This window comes from Tursiops truncatus, chromosome 5 (genome assembly GCF_011762595.2).
Source record: "Tursiops truncatus isolate mTurTru1 chromosome 5, mTurTru1.mat.Y, whole genome shotgun sequence".
Lineage (NCBI taxonomy): Eukaryota > Metazoa > Chordata > Mammalia > Artiodactyla > Delphinidae > Tursiops > Tursiops truncatus.
Window position 1 is genome coordinate 31636156 of NC_047038.1, and position 13032 is coordinate 31649187.

The 13032-nt window shown below is 38.8% G+C and overlaps 1 protein-coding gene across 2 annotated transcripts in view; it reads right to left on the minus strand.

Annotated features, from left to right (window-relative positions):
* Nucleotides 1–13032, minus strand: part of SGMS2 (sphingomyelin synthase 2) — a 113974-nt gene that overhangs the window by 14532 nt on the left and 86410 nt on the right. Inside the window, exon 8 of one of the 2 annotated variants that reach the window (XR_002174884.3) lies at nt 4925–8598. The exons of the other annotated variant lie outside the window; for it this stretch is intronic. The gene's annotated coding sequence lies outside the window, so the exon portion shown is untranslated. Of the gene's footprint in view, nt 1–4924; nt 8599–13032 lie in introns of those variants that run through there. 2 annotated transcript variants of the gene reach the window in all.

Consider the following 13032-nt stretch of genomic DNA (forward strand, 5'->3'; position numbering starts at 1 on the left):
GTCTGTAGTGCTTTGTTATGGCAGCCCTTGCAAACTAATAGAGGAAGCTACATTGTTCATAATACATACTATGGATAAACTATTTTAAACATGACACCACATAGCTCATTCAGTGCTTCTTAGGGATGAATTTCCCCAAATGATATTCAGGGCTTTCTTGCCAGAAAACGGAATACTTTCTGCTCCATCCTTCCTGTTTTAAATAGATGAATAATATAATAATCAGTAGCAGTAAAGGAAGAGAATACTAAAAGATCTTTGGGCTGGGGAGAGAGGGAAAGGAGGACAAGAAGGGCATTAAGGAAAACATTTTAAAATTGAATCCCCAAAGATAATTTTAAACCACTTGCTTTCTCACTGGAATCCTTCTTGCTGTACATGGATTTCAGCCAGAATTGTTAGTAACAGTACAGACAACAGAATTGTTGGTAACAGTACAAATAGTACAGATATCCAAAATATCTGTACTATTATTTTGTTATCAAGAGTGGTGTTGGGCTTCCCTGGTGGCGCAGCGGTTAAGAATCCACCTGCCAATACAGGGAATGCGGGTTCCAGCTCTGGTCCAGGAAGATCCCACATGCCGCAGAGCAACTAAGCCTGTAAGCCATAACTACTGAACCCGCATGCCACAACTACAGAAGCCCGCAGGTCTCTTGCCGCAACTAGAGAAAGCCCGCACGCAGCAACGAAGACCCAACGCAGCCAAAAAAAAAAATACATAGAAAATTTTTTTAAAAAAAGAGTGGTGTTAAAAGAGAGAGGTGTTAAATTACTCTGTTTGTAAAACTACAATTGTCCAGCTGGCTGGTAATTCCCTGGGAGGTGAATGCTACACAGTATATCCATCCAGAGTCAGTGAGCATGAACAGAGAGGGCTTATGGCTTAAGAAGAGTTTGCAAAATGCTAATGAGAAGAGAAAGTTGAAATGCTAATTATTTATTTAGTGGCACAACTCCACTAGCCATTTAAAAATTAACCCCTTCATTTCCTTTAAATTCCTATGATTTGCTTCATATATACTCCTTTGAGTGTCTTCTACATATAGTGTTAGGTACTTCCTTATGTACTCTCTGAGCGTCCACGTACCCTACATGAAATTGGGATAACAAATGTGCCTACATGAAGCATAAAGACTGGATGGAGTAATTAGCACAATGTCTGGCATTTAGCTCAGGCTTGATAAGTGCAAGCTGTAATTGTAATAATTACCTTTGGGCCCTGACAATGCTTTTAACTCTATGGGTTGGCCGTATTGTCTCACGTTTTCACCCCTTGCAGCTTTACCTGCCCTTTCCAAAATTAGATTGTGAGACTGGCCAAGATATTAACTTGTTTTCTATATTCAGCCTTTAGGACTTGTGTGATGAACAAATAAACTTGCCCATCTTCAATATTACCCATATCATTCTTCTCCAGTTGAATGTATTATGATTTTCCTGGAGAAGAGATGAAGGGAAGAAGGACCCTGAAACATATCGGTGGAAGGCAGCATCTCCAAAGTAACAAAGTCCAATTCTCAAAACTTTTTATTTGGACAAAGAGGTTCCAGGATTAGAAGAAATTTTTTGTTTAATGCCCAAACTGGAAACTATCCAGGTGTCCTTCAACAAAAGAAGAGGAGGAAGGAAACTGTGATATATTTGTAAAATAGACGACTGGTCAGCAATGAAAAGGAATAAGTTATCATACACCCCACAGCATGATGATTCTCAAAAAAAACATTATGCTGAGTAAAGAAGCGAGACCCAAAAGACTACATACTGAAGAACTGCATTTATAAGTTCTAGAAAGGCACAACTAACTCATGGTGATATAAATCAGGACAGAGGACAAGACTGACTGGGAAGGGACATGAGACATTTTTCCCAGGTGGTGGGAATGTTTTATGTCTTGATTGGGGTGTTAGTTACTTGAGCATACGCATTTGTCAAAACTGAACTGTGCATTTCACTCAAGGTAAATTTTACCTCAGTAGAACAAATTAAAAAAATAAAATCCAAGGACTTCCCTGGTGGCGCAGTGGTTGAGAGTCCGCCTGCCGATGCAGGGGACACGGGTTCGTGTCCCGGTCCGGGAAGATCCCACATGCCACGGAGCGGCTGGGCCCGTGACGCATGGCCGCTGAGCCTGCGCGTCCGGAGCCTGTGCTCCGCAACGGGAGAGGCCACAGCAGTGAGAGGCCTGCGTACCGCAAAAAAATAAATAAATAAAAATAAAATAATAAATAAATAAATAAAATAGAATAAAATCCAATATCTTAGAAGGAAAAGACATGGTGAAGTAAGAAGACTTAGTTACCTATTGTGAAATGTATGCCCACAGTAACAGTTATGTGATATATTGTTATTGTAACAACAGTGACTAGTAGTTTAGTATGTAAATAAAGAAGGATAGAAGGGAAAATGGTTAGAGTAACATTCCTCTAAAAAAAAAACATACACTTACTTTAATTAGCCTGGCCATAATGGTTACGGACTCCTGACTTTGATTTTTATGTAAGCCGAAGCATTGCTGGAATCCATGTTCCTTTCTTCTCCCTCATTTACTTCCATTTATTTTGCAGAACTCAGCGTGGAAACCAAATGGGAGTCTGCCCAGATCTAACAGGGACAAGTTGTTAACCTTTCGGACTTTTTCTTCATAGTAAAATGAGGGAGCTTAACACAAGGATTCTAAAATACCTCCAGTCCCTAAGATTCACCTTCTTAAGTAGATTGTCAGGACCTTGAACTTGGACCCTGATTAATAACATACTTAGTCAATACAATCTGAAAAAATAAAGTGCATTTACAAGGTAAAGTATAACCTGTTTGCCTCAGCAAAGCATAGGGTTTTTACTTCCTGGTGGCGGTAAGCATGCTTGGCCCTTTGAAAGATGACCTACTCTTTCCTGTAGGAAAGCAAACCAGATATTTGAAAGTTGATTTTTTATTCTGATTCAAAAAATAGCAATACATAGTTTTTGTAGAAAATTTGAAAATGCAAGAAACTGTAAAAGAGGAAATAATAATCACCTTTTTATTTTTTTCCACCCAGAAGTAATTTATAACATTTCTGTACGTATCCTTCCAGCCGTTTTACACATATATCTATGGTATCTTTAATCTTTATAAATAGTTTAATTTATAACCATGGATATGTATATTATATATATGTATCATTAACATTTTCCATGTTTTTCTCCCACAAATCATTTTTAATTACTATATTCTAGCCCAAGGATTCAGCAACTTTTTCCAAAAAGGGCCAAATAGTAAATATTTTAGGTTTGCCAGCAATTTGGTCTCTGTCACAACAGTACAGTTGAGCCATGGGAGCAGGAAAGTAGCCATAGACAATATGTAAATAAATGGTCATGGCCATATTTCAGTAAAACTTTATTTATAAAAAAAAAAAGACAACAGCTGGACTTATTCTGCAGGCCATTATTTGTTGACTTCTGGACTTTTAAAAGTCTAGTTCATTGTTTAGGAATATTTCAAAATTTATCTGACAGATATGCTATTGTCAACACAGGCTATTTTCAATTTTTTTGCTATTATGAACAATAATGTGATATATACATTTTGGATTTTTTCAGTAAGATAAATACCAAGAAACAGAACTGGTACTAAGGCTGTTGCTACATAGAACAAAGTACACACAACACACACACACACACACACACACACACACACACACTCGCATGCATGCACTTTGTCTTTCTACCACCTGGAGATAGCCTCTGTTAAAAGTATGATATATCTCCTCTCAGATTTCTTTTACACTTATATAGATTTCCCCCGCCGCCCCATAAATGGCATCATACTATGCATTTAGTTCACTAACCTACTCTTCTCATTTAACGCTGATGTTTTAATAGAATCATTTTGGCTGCTCTGTAAAGGGGCAGAGGTGAAAGCAAGACTATTAAGAAATCCATGCAGGCATGTCACAATGTTAGCCCAATCCTCTGTCAACAAATATCTAGGTTATTTCCAATTTCTATTAAAATTATGCTGGAATAAATATGGAGGGGCTTGTTTTTATTTATTGTGGTAAAATTTACATAACATAAAATTTACCATTTTAACCATTTTTAGTTTACAATTCGGTGGCACTAAGGACATTCACAATGATGTATAACTACCATCACTATCTATTTCCAGAGCTTTTTCAATCCCAAACAGAAACTCTGTACCCATTAAACAATAACTCCCTATCTCCCCCAACCCCTGGTAACTTCTATTCTACTTTCTGTCTCTCTGAAGTGCCTATTCTAGATACTTCATATAAGTGGATTCATACAATATTTGTTCTGGCTTATTTTGCTTAGCATAATGTTTTGAAGATTCATCCATGTTGTAGCACATCTCAGAATTAAATTCCTTTTTATGGCTGAATAATATTCCATTGTATAGATCTTCCTCTCCTTATGATGGGGTTACATCTTGATACACCATAAGCCCATCCTAAGTTGAAAACACTGTTAAGTCGAAAGTGCATTTAATATACTTAACCTACCAAACATCATAGCTCAGCCTAACCTACATTGAACATGCTCAGAACACTTACATTAGCCTACAGTTGGGCAAAATCATGTAATTTTTTGACTACTGTACTGAAAGTGAAAAGCAGAAAGGTTCTCTGATACTGAATGGTTGTACACGTATCGGTTGCTTACCCCTGCGATTGCGTGGCTGCCTGAGAGCTGCAGCTGCTTCCTGCTGCCCAGTGTCTCCAGAGAGTACTGTAACATGTCGCTAGCCCAGGAAAAGATCAAAATTCAAAATTCAGTGTATGGTTTCTGCTGAAGGCATATCACTTTTGCACCATTGTAAAGTCAAAAAATCTTAAATTGAACCATCATAAGTTAGGGGTCATCTGTATGATTTTGTTTATCCATTCATCCGTCGATGGACATTTGGGTTGTTTCCACGTTTGGCTCTTGTGAATAATGCTGTGATGAACATTGGTATATGAATATCTGATTGAGCCCCTGCTTTCAGTTCTTTCAGGTATCTATCTAGGGATGGAATGCTGAATCATATAGTAACCCCATGTTCAACTTTTTGAGGAATCACCAAACTTTTTCTACAGTAGCTGTACCAGTTTTAACTTTCCTACCAGCAATGATGAGGGCTCCAATTTCCTATATCCTTACCAACACTTGTTATTTTGTTGTTCTTTTTATTTTTTCATAGTAGCCATCCTAATGAGTATGAAGTGGTATCCCATTGTGGCTTTGATTTACATTTTTCTAATGACTAATGATGCTGAGATTCCTTTCATGTGCTTTCATTGTATATATTTATGTGCCGTTTGTATATATTCTTTAAAGAAATGTCTATTCAAGTCCTTTGCCTATTTTTGAATTGGGGTGTTTTGTTGTTTTTGAGTTGTAGGAGTTCTTTATACATTCTGAATGCTTATCCCTTATCAGATATATTATGATTTGCAAATACTTTCTCCCATTTTGTGATTGTCTTTTCACTCTCTTGACATTGTTCTTCGATGCACAAAGGTTTTTAATTTTGATTAAGTCCAATTTATGTAATTTTTTTTTCTTTTATTGCCTGTGCTTTTGGTGTCATGCTTAAGAAAACACAGTCTAATCCAAGGTCCTGAAGATTTTCACTTAGAACTGTTTTGTTCTAAGAGTTTTATAGTTTTAGCTCTTAAATTTAGGTCTTGATTCACTTTTCAAGTTAAGTTTTGTGTGTGCTATATGCTAAAGGTCCAGCTCCATTCTTCTGCATGTGGATATCCAGTTTTTCTAGGACTATGAACACTTGTCTTTTCCCCCACTGAATGCTCTTGGAACCTCTGCCAAAAATTGACCAGAAATGCAAGGGTTTATTGTTGGGCTCTCCATTCTGTTCCATTGGTCTGTATGTTCATCCTTTTGCCAGTACCAGTGTTTTGACTATTGTACTTTATAGGAAGTTTTAAAATTAGGAAGCTTGAGGTTTCCAACTATTTCTCCTTTCAAGATTGTTTTGGCTATTCTGGCAAATTTGGCTATATGGACAATTTGGCTACAAAAGTTTTGCTATTGTTTTGGTCCCTCGGGACTTCATATGAACCTATGGATGGGCTCTTCTTTTTCTGCAAAAAACACCATTGAAATTTTAATATAGATTGCATTGAATCTGTAGGCTGCTCTGTGTAGTATTATCATCTTAATATTAAGTCTTCCAATCCATGAGCATGGAATGTCTTCCCATTTAGATCTTCTTTAATTTCTTTCAGTAATGTTTTATACTTTTTAGTATACAAATCTTTCACCTCCTTGGATAAATTTATTCCTATTTTTTTCTTTTTGATGCTATTGTAAATCAAATTGTTTTCTAAATTTCCTTTTTAGATTGTTCATTGTTAGTATATAGAAGTGTGACTGATTTTTGTCTTTTGACTTTGTATCCTGCAACTTTGCTGAAGTCATTTATTTGAGCTAAATATAGTTTGTGTGTGGAATCTTTGGGGTTTTCTACATATAAGATCGTATCATCTTTGAACAGAGTTAATTTTACTTCTTCCTTTTCAATTTGGATGCTTTTTCTTGTCTTATTATTCTGGCTAGAACTTCCAATATTATGCTAAAGTGATGAAAGCAGGCATCCTTGTCTTTTACCTGATCTTAGAGGAAAAGCATTGTGTGATGTTAGCAGTGGGTTTTTCATATATACCATTTATTATGTTGAAGTAGTTTCCTTTTATTCCTAGTTTATTGAGGTTTTCTTTTTTTTATCATGAAAGGGTGTTAAATTTTGTCAAATGCTTTTTCTGTATCAATTGAAATGATGTTATTTTCCCCCTTCACTCTGTTAAAGTAGTGTATTATATTTATTGATTTTCATGTATTGAATCATCCTTGCATTCTAGGAATTAATCCCACTTGGTCATGGTGTATAATCCTTCTAATATGCTGCTGAATTTGGTTTTGCTAATATTTTGTTTCTTTTTGTGTCAATATTCATAAGGGATATTGGTGTGAAGTTTTCTTTTCTCATAGTGCCTTTGTTTGGCTTTGGTGTCAGGGTAATTCTGGCCTCACAGAATGAGTTAGGAAGTATTCTCTTCGATTTTCTGGAAGAGACTGAGAAAGACTGGTGTTGATTCTTTAAATATTTGGTAGAATTCACCAGTGTAGCCATCTGGTCCAGGGTTATTCTTTGTTGGGAGATTTCTGATTGCTAATTCAATTCTCATTATTAAAGGTTTATTTAGATTTTCTGTTTCTTCAAGATTCAGTACTGGCTGGCTTTGTGCTTCTAGAAATTTGTCCATTTCATCTAAGTTATCCAATCTGTCTGCTTACAATTATTCATAGTCTTTTATAAATGCTTTATTTCTATAAAATCAAGTAGTAATGTCCCCACTTCCATTCTGACTTTAGTAATTTGAGCCTCCTTTCTCTTCTTCCTTAGTCAATCTAGCTAAATGTTTGTCAATTCTGTTGGTCTTTTCCAAGAAGCAACTTTTGGCTTCATTGATTTCTCTGTTGTTTTTCTATTCTCTATATCTACTTTAACTTTTATTTTTTTCCATCTGCTAACTTTGGGTGTAGTTTGCTTCTCTTTCTCCAGTTCCTTAAGAACTACAGGTAGGTTATTGATTTGAAATCTTTCTTTGTAATGTATGTATTTATAATTATAAATTTCCCTCTCAGCACCACTGTATCCCATACATTTTGGTGTTTTTTTTTCATTGTCATTTGTCTCAAAGTATTTTCAAATCTCCCTTGTGACTTCTTCCTTGACCCGTTAGTTAAGAGTGTATTGGTTGGGCTTCCCTGGGGGTGCAGTGGTTAAGAATCCGCCTGCCAATGCAGGGGACACGGGTTTGAGGCCTGGTCTGGGAAGATCCCACTTGCCGCGGAGCAACTAAGCCTGTGCACCACAACTACTGAGCCTGCCCTCTGGAGCCCGTGAACCACAACTACTGAGCCTCCGCTCTAGAGCCTGCATGCCACAGCTACTGAAGCCCAAGCGACTAGAGGCCATGCTCCACAACAAGAGAAGCCACTGTGATGAGAAGCCCGCGTACCGCAACAAAGAGTAGGCCCTGTTCGCCGCAACTAGAGAAAGCCCGCGCACAGCAACGAAGACCCAATGCAGCCAAAAATAAATAAATTTTTTAAAAAAGAGTATATTGGCTAATTCTCATATTTTTGTGAATTTTTCTGTTTGGACAATTCATTTTAAATAGCTCCAGAAGCAGATTTCTCAACACTTCTCTTGGAAAGGCTGTCGTATAGCAAAACAGTCTTTAACAACTTTTTCTGCTTTTGAGCTTAACTCTCTTTAATCTTAAGACCTTTTGGCACTTGCCCAAACTCTGGTGTTCCCCCAATATATAGGCAGGTCATTCAAAAGTCAGCTCGCTAGATTAGTTTCTGGTGAAATCTAGTAACTTTGTTGGTAGTTCAACATTGCACCAAACAGATAACCCCACTGTGATGGACCAGCTGTAGCTATTTATGACCGGGATAATCACCCTTAACTCAATGGTCAAGGGCAAGCCGCAGTTTACCTCTTTGAATGAATTGTCCTTCTGCATTAGAAAAAACTGTTTCCACACTAGCAATTCATCACTCATTTTTCTGGATGTTTCTGGAGAGATACAGCAAAACAATTCATGCATCTGATTAGTGTACAAAATGTGGGGAAGAGGCAGAGTGGAGGCTTTGGAAACATAAGCTTAAACACCTGACATTGTTCTCAACTGAAATCCAAAAGCTTGTACAGTGTGACAAACATATGTATCTTGTATTAAGTAGAAAATTCTAAATCCTTGCAATTTAAAAATTCTAAAATTCCTTCCAATAAAATTTAAAAGTTTTAAAATCCCATGAATTTATTTTCTGATTAGATTGAATATATATTAATGAGTCAGGTAGTATCAAGTGCTTTACTAAACATTATCTCCAATCCTCACCATGACACTGGGAGGTAGGTTTCTTCACTCTCATTTTACAGAAGGGACGGACATGATGATTCAGAAAGGTAAAGTAACTTGCTTAGGAATTAAACCTAGGGGCTGAGTCCAAAGTCTTTGGATTTTCCACTTCAGCCTTTATTTTTCTATCCATATTTTTGGCTAAAATCTCATAAAATACATATAATATGATGGCTAATGAAACATTTAAATTATAAACATCTGATGATTTGATAAGTGCTTCAATTATTTTAAAGCAAATTATTTAGAGGCATGACGGGCAATTTCCTTTTCATCGAAGCCTCATAAATTCTGTTAATATTCCAAACACAAAAGATGATATTTAAAAAAACTCATTCAACAAATATTTGCTATATGTGATAAGAACTTTATTAGACACTGGAATGAATAGTAAGACATTTCCTTCTCTTAAGGAAATTTGGTATGTTAACAGGACATATTTTTTAAAATCTTACATCAGTGAGTGTATCTCACATTTTGACAATTAGTTTGTATGTATCTTTTAGGGAGGAACTCAGATTCAGAGAAGTGAGGTAAAGTTTTCAGGAGATGAGACTTCAGCTGAACTATCAGGACAAGCAAGATGTGATATGTAAATAATCTCAGAGCTAGAACTATGGTACCTAAAATATTTAACTGAATTTGGCTAACACTTAACCGAATGTGTATCTCATAACAACATCTTTAGTCTTCCCAACAATTCTGTGAGACATGGACTATGATTATTTCCATCCCACTGATAAAGAAACCGAGGCACAGAGGTTAGGCAACTTGTTTGACGTCTTCCACATCCAGCCAGCACTGGAAGAACCGAGATTCAGACCCAGAGAGCACAGGGCCACCATGTCACACTGCCTTCCTGGGTACACAGGTGACAGTCTGGTTGGGGGAAGCACCTCACGTGGTTGGACTGGGTGCTGCAGCACAGAGGACCGGGAGGAGAGCAGCCTGACTGGGACAGAGGGCACCGTTTACCGAAGCAGTGGGAAAGTGCCTTGCAGAGACAGGCTCACAGATTCCCAAAAGCCACGGGACCCAAAGAGCTTAAGATCTTGCACAAAAAAGTGCACTTTGCTTTTAAAAGATGTATTTGTATAAAATAAAAAAACCCAGGTGTTGCGGACTACATGATGTTTGTGTACCGGTGAAAATCCATTAGTTGAAACCCTAACCCCCAGGGGATTGTATGGGAGGTTGTCTTTGGGAGGTAATTGGGTTTAGAGGAGGTCAGGAGGGTGATGAGATTAGTGTCCTTAGAAGAAGAGAAAGACACTAGAGCTCTCACTCCTCCACCGGTCCCACAGGGGAGGAAACCAGGAAGAGGGCCCTCACCAGAACCCGACCATGCTGGCACCCTGGCCTCGGACTTCCCGACCTCCAGAACTGTGAGAAAGTAAACGTTTTCGTTTAAGCCACCCAGTTTATGGTATTTTGTTAAAACGGCTTAAACCCACGTAGACATCAGGGAAATGTCTTTCCCCTGGTGTCAAATGTAAACATTCCCTTCAACCCATGGACTGGGAAACTAACCAGATGTAATACAAAATATGTTCAAAAGTATCACTTCCTCCCTGCAAAACCCTGTGTGCTTGGGGACCTGGGGTGTGTGCTCTGGGGGCTCAGTCTCCTCGCAGACCCAGAGCCCCTGCCATCTGCCAGAGGCAGGTGTGTGATGACAGGAGAGGAATGACGGGGCACCTGGGTTTTGCCCTCTTCATCACACGTCAGTAATAGGGCATGAGGATATAAAGAGGAAAGAGCATATTTATAGATGAGAGGACTAGAGTGAAGGTGGAGACAGGAAATCTGCTGAACGTGGGTCAAAGAATCTTACAGGCTCAAGCTCCAGCCCTCCATAACTTTGCTCTCAACAGCACAAAACTTGGCTGTCCAAAGATTTCTGGAAGAGGCAATTCTTCCTCTCCTGCATTCTTCCCACGGCAGGTGATTCTTCCATCCCATTAATATGGTGGGAAAATTATGGGCTTTGGGCAATTGTGTGCCAATCAGCCAGCGGGGCTCCCTGTACTATATTTAGCTATCTGAGTCTGGAGTTCCCTCAAGTGTAAAAAAGAGCATAATGAGATTCACCTGGCTTTAAACAAGAGGAAACCAAGGAGCAGCGCCTGATCCATGGTAGCTTCTCAAGAGTAGTGGCTTCTTTTTTCTTTACCCAAATAAACACATGATTTAAGGAACTTAGGAAGAAAGAGAGATAACTTCTTGGATATAAGAACTGAAGTAAAGCGTGCCCAGAAACTTGATCAGAAGCAAGGGCACAGGTTGGACAGATTTTTAGCACAGAGAACTCACCAGTTCACACCAGGACCAAACAATCCTATAGCTTCACTTTGGTCCCTTGGGGAGCCCAGAATCAATCCAGACTACAGTGTGTCCCAAGACTCCATTCCATTTCCTCAGAGCTTTGCTATCCTTTGAAAACGGGTCATTGTATCTCTCCCGCCTTTTGACATTCCCTTGGGAATAATCCCTGAGAGAGTCACATTTAGAGATAAAACCTTATGCACCTTGGTCCGCCCCCCCCCCCACCCCACCAACTTGTGTAAGGCTTATGTACATGATTACCTACTATCCTATAAGTGATACTTGCAACGAGTTAGCTTTATTCTAACAAAGTTGAAAGCTCAAACACTTAGGGATTCTTTTGCTTCAAGGCCATTTTGCACTAGAAGAATTGACTTTTCTCCCCTCTGAAATGTAGTAAATTCCAATTACAGGAAAAATCGGTAGCATTTGACAAAGAACCTGTTCCAACGACCAGCTGCCCTCTCAACAAACTAACTGGCTGATAAGGGAATAAACTCCCCTAAAAAACAAGCAACAACAGTGACAACAGCAAAACCTCTGAACAGTGATGGTGACCACAGTAATTATCACAGGAAGGTAGCAAAACAGAGAAAACAAAATTCAGGTTCCAGCCCTAATACTTCCGAGTTCTTTCATCTCACAAAATGGGGTCACCAACTCCTTCCTTGCCTACCTCGTGGGGTTTTGTGAAGATTCAAGAGTGTATGTCAAGCATAAAAACAGTAAAATGAGATGCCTCATTACAACCTGCCACGTATTGTATTGAATATGCATTGTATAGACACACAGTATCCACTCTTGTTCTAACATGTCGGTGAGTAATCTAGCTTATGCTTCTGATATTCTTACATATTTTATTAGAAGAAATGAAATGTTATGTGTCAAGGTTTGTATAATGCATTGGCGATAATAAGGGCAGTCTTTGAGGCTCTGGCCAGAAAAATCAGCAAGCCATTGTTTCAAACAGGAGGATGGGACAAACTTTTCATCCAAGACCTGGGTGGAGGTGGCAGAAAGACTATTGTGATTTATCCTCTATCATTTCCAGATAATCCAAAGAAACTTGGATTATCCAACAACTTGATCTTTGAACCATATTATCTTATCCTTGTCCCCTCATCCCACTGAGTTTCTTTTACTAAATTTGTCTTTGAGGGTCATGCTTTCATTTTTTCTCAGGGGGTCCAAAAACAACTTACAGCGATCTACTGCTGCAATGACTACTAAAGTCTGGTTGAGGACATACCCTGGTGCCCCTTTGTGAAGGAAGAGGATGACATTTCTTTCACAACTGAGTGACAGAGAGAATGCTTTCCTTGAAGAATTAATGATATTTGCTCCTCTGTGAACAATGAGAATGAGAATCATGGAACTCGTAACTGACTTTAACCTTCTCCACGAGTGACCTTATATTGGTGTGAATTATTTCTCACCTTAAATCCAAGGGCGGGTAAAATAACACATTCCAGTTTATTTAGTGTGCCATTACTTGAAGGTTATCAGCTTATTTAAAAAACAGTGCTTAGGGCTTCCCTGGTGGCGCAGTGTTTGAGGGTCCGCCTGCTGATGCAGGGGACACGGGTTCGTGCCCCGGTCCGGGAAGGTCCGGGAAGATCCCACATGCCGTGAAGCGGCTGGGCCCGTGAGCCATGGCCGCTGACCCTGCGTGTTGGGAGCCTGTGCTCCGCAACGGGAGAGGCCACAACAGTGAGAGGCCCGCATACAGCAAAAAAAACAAAACAAAAAAACAGTGCTTGAAG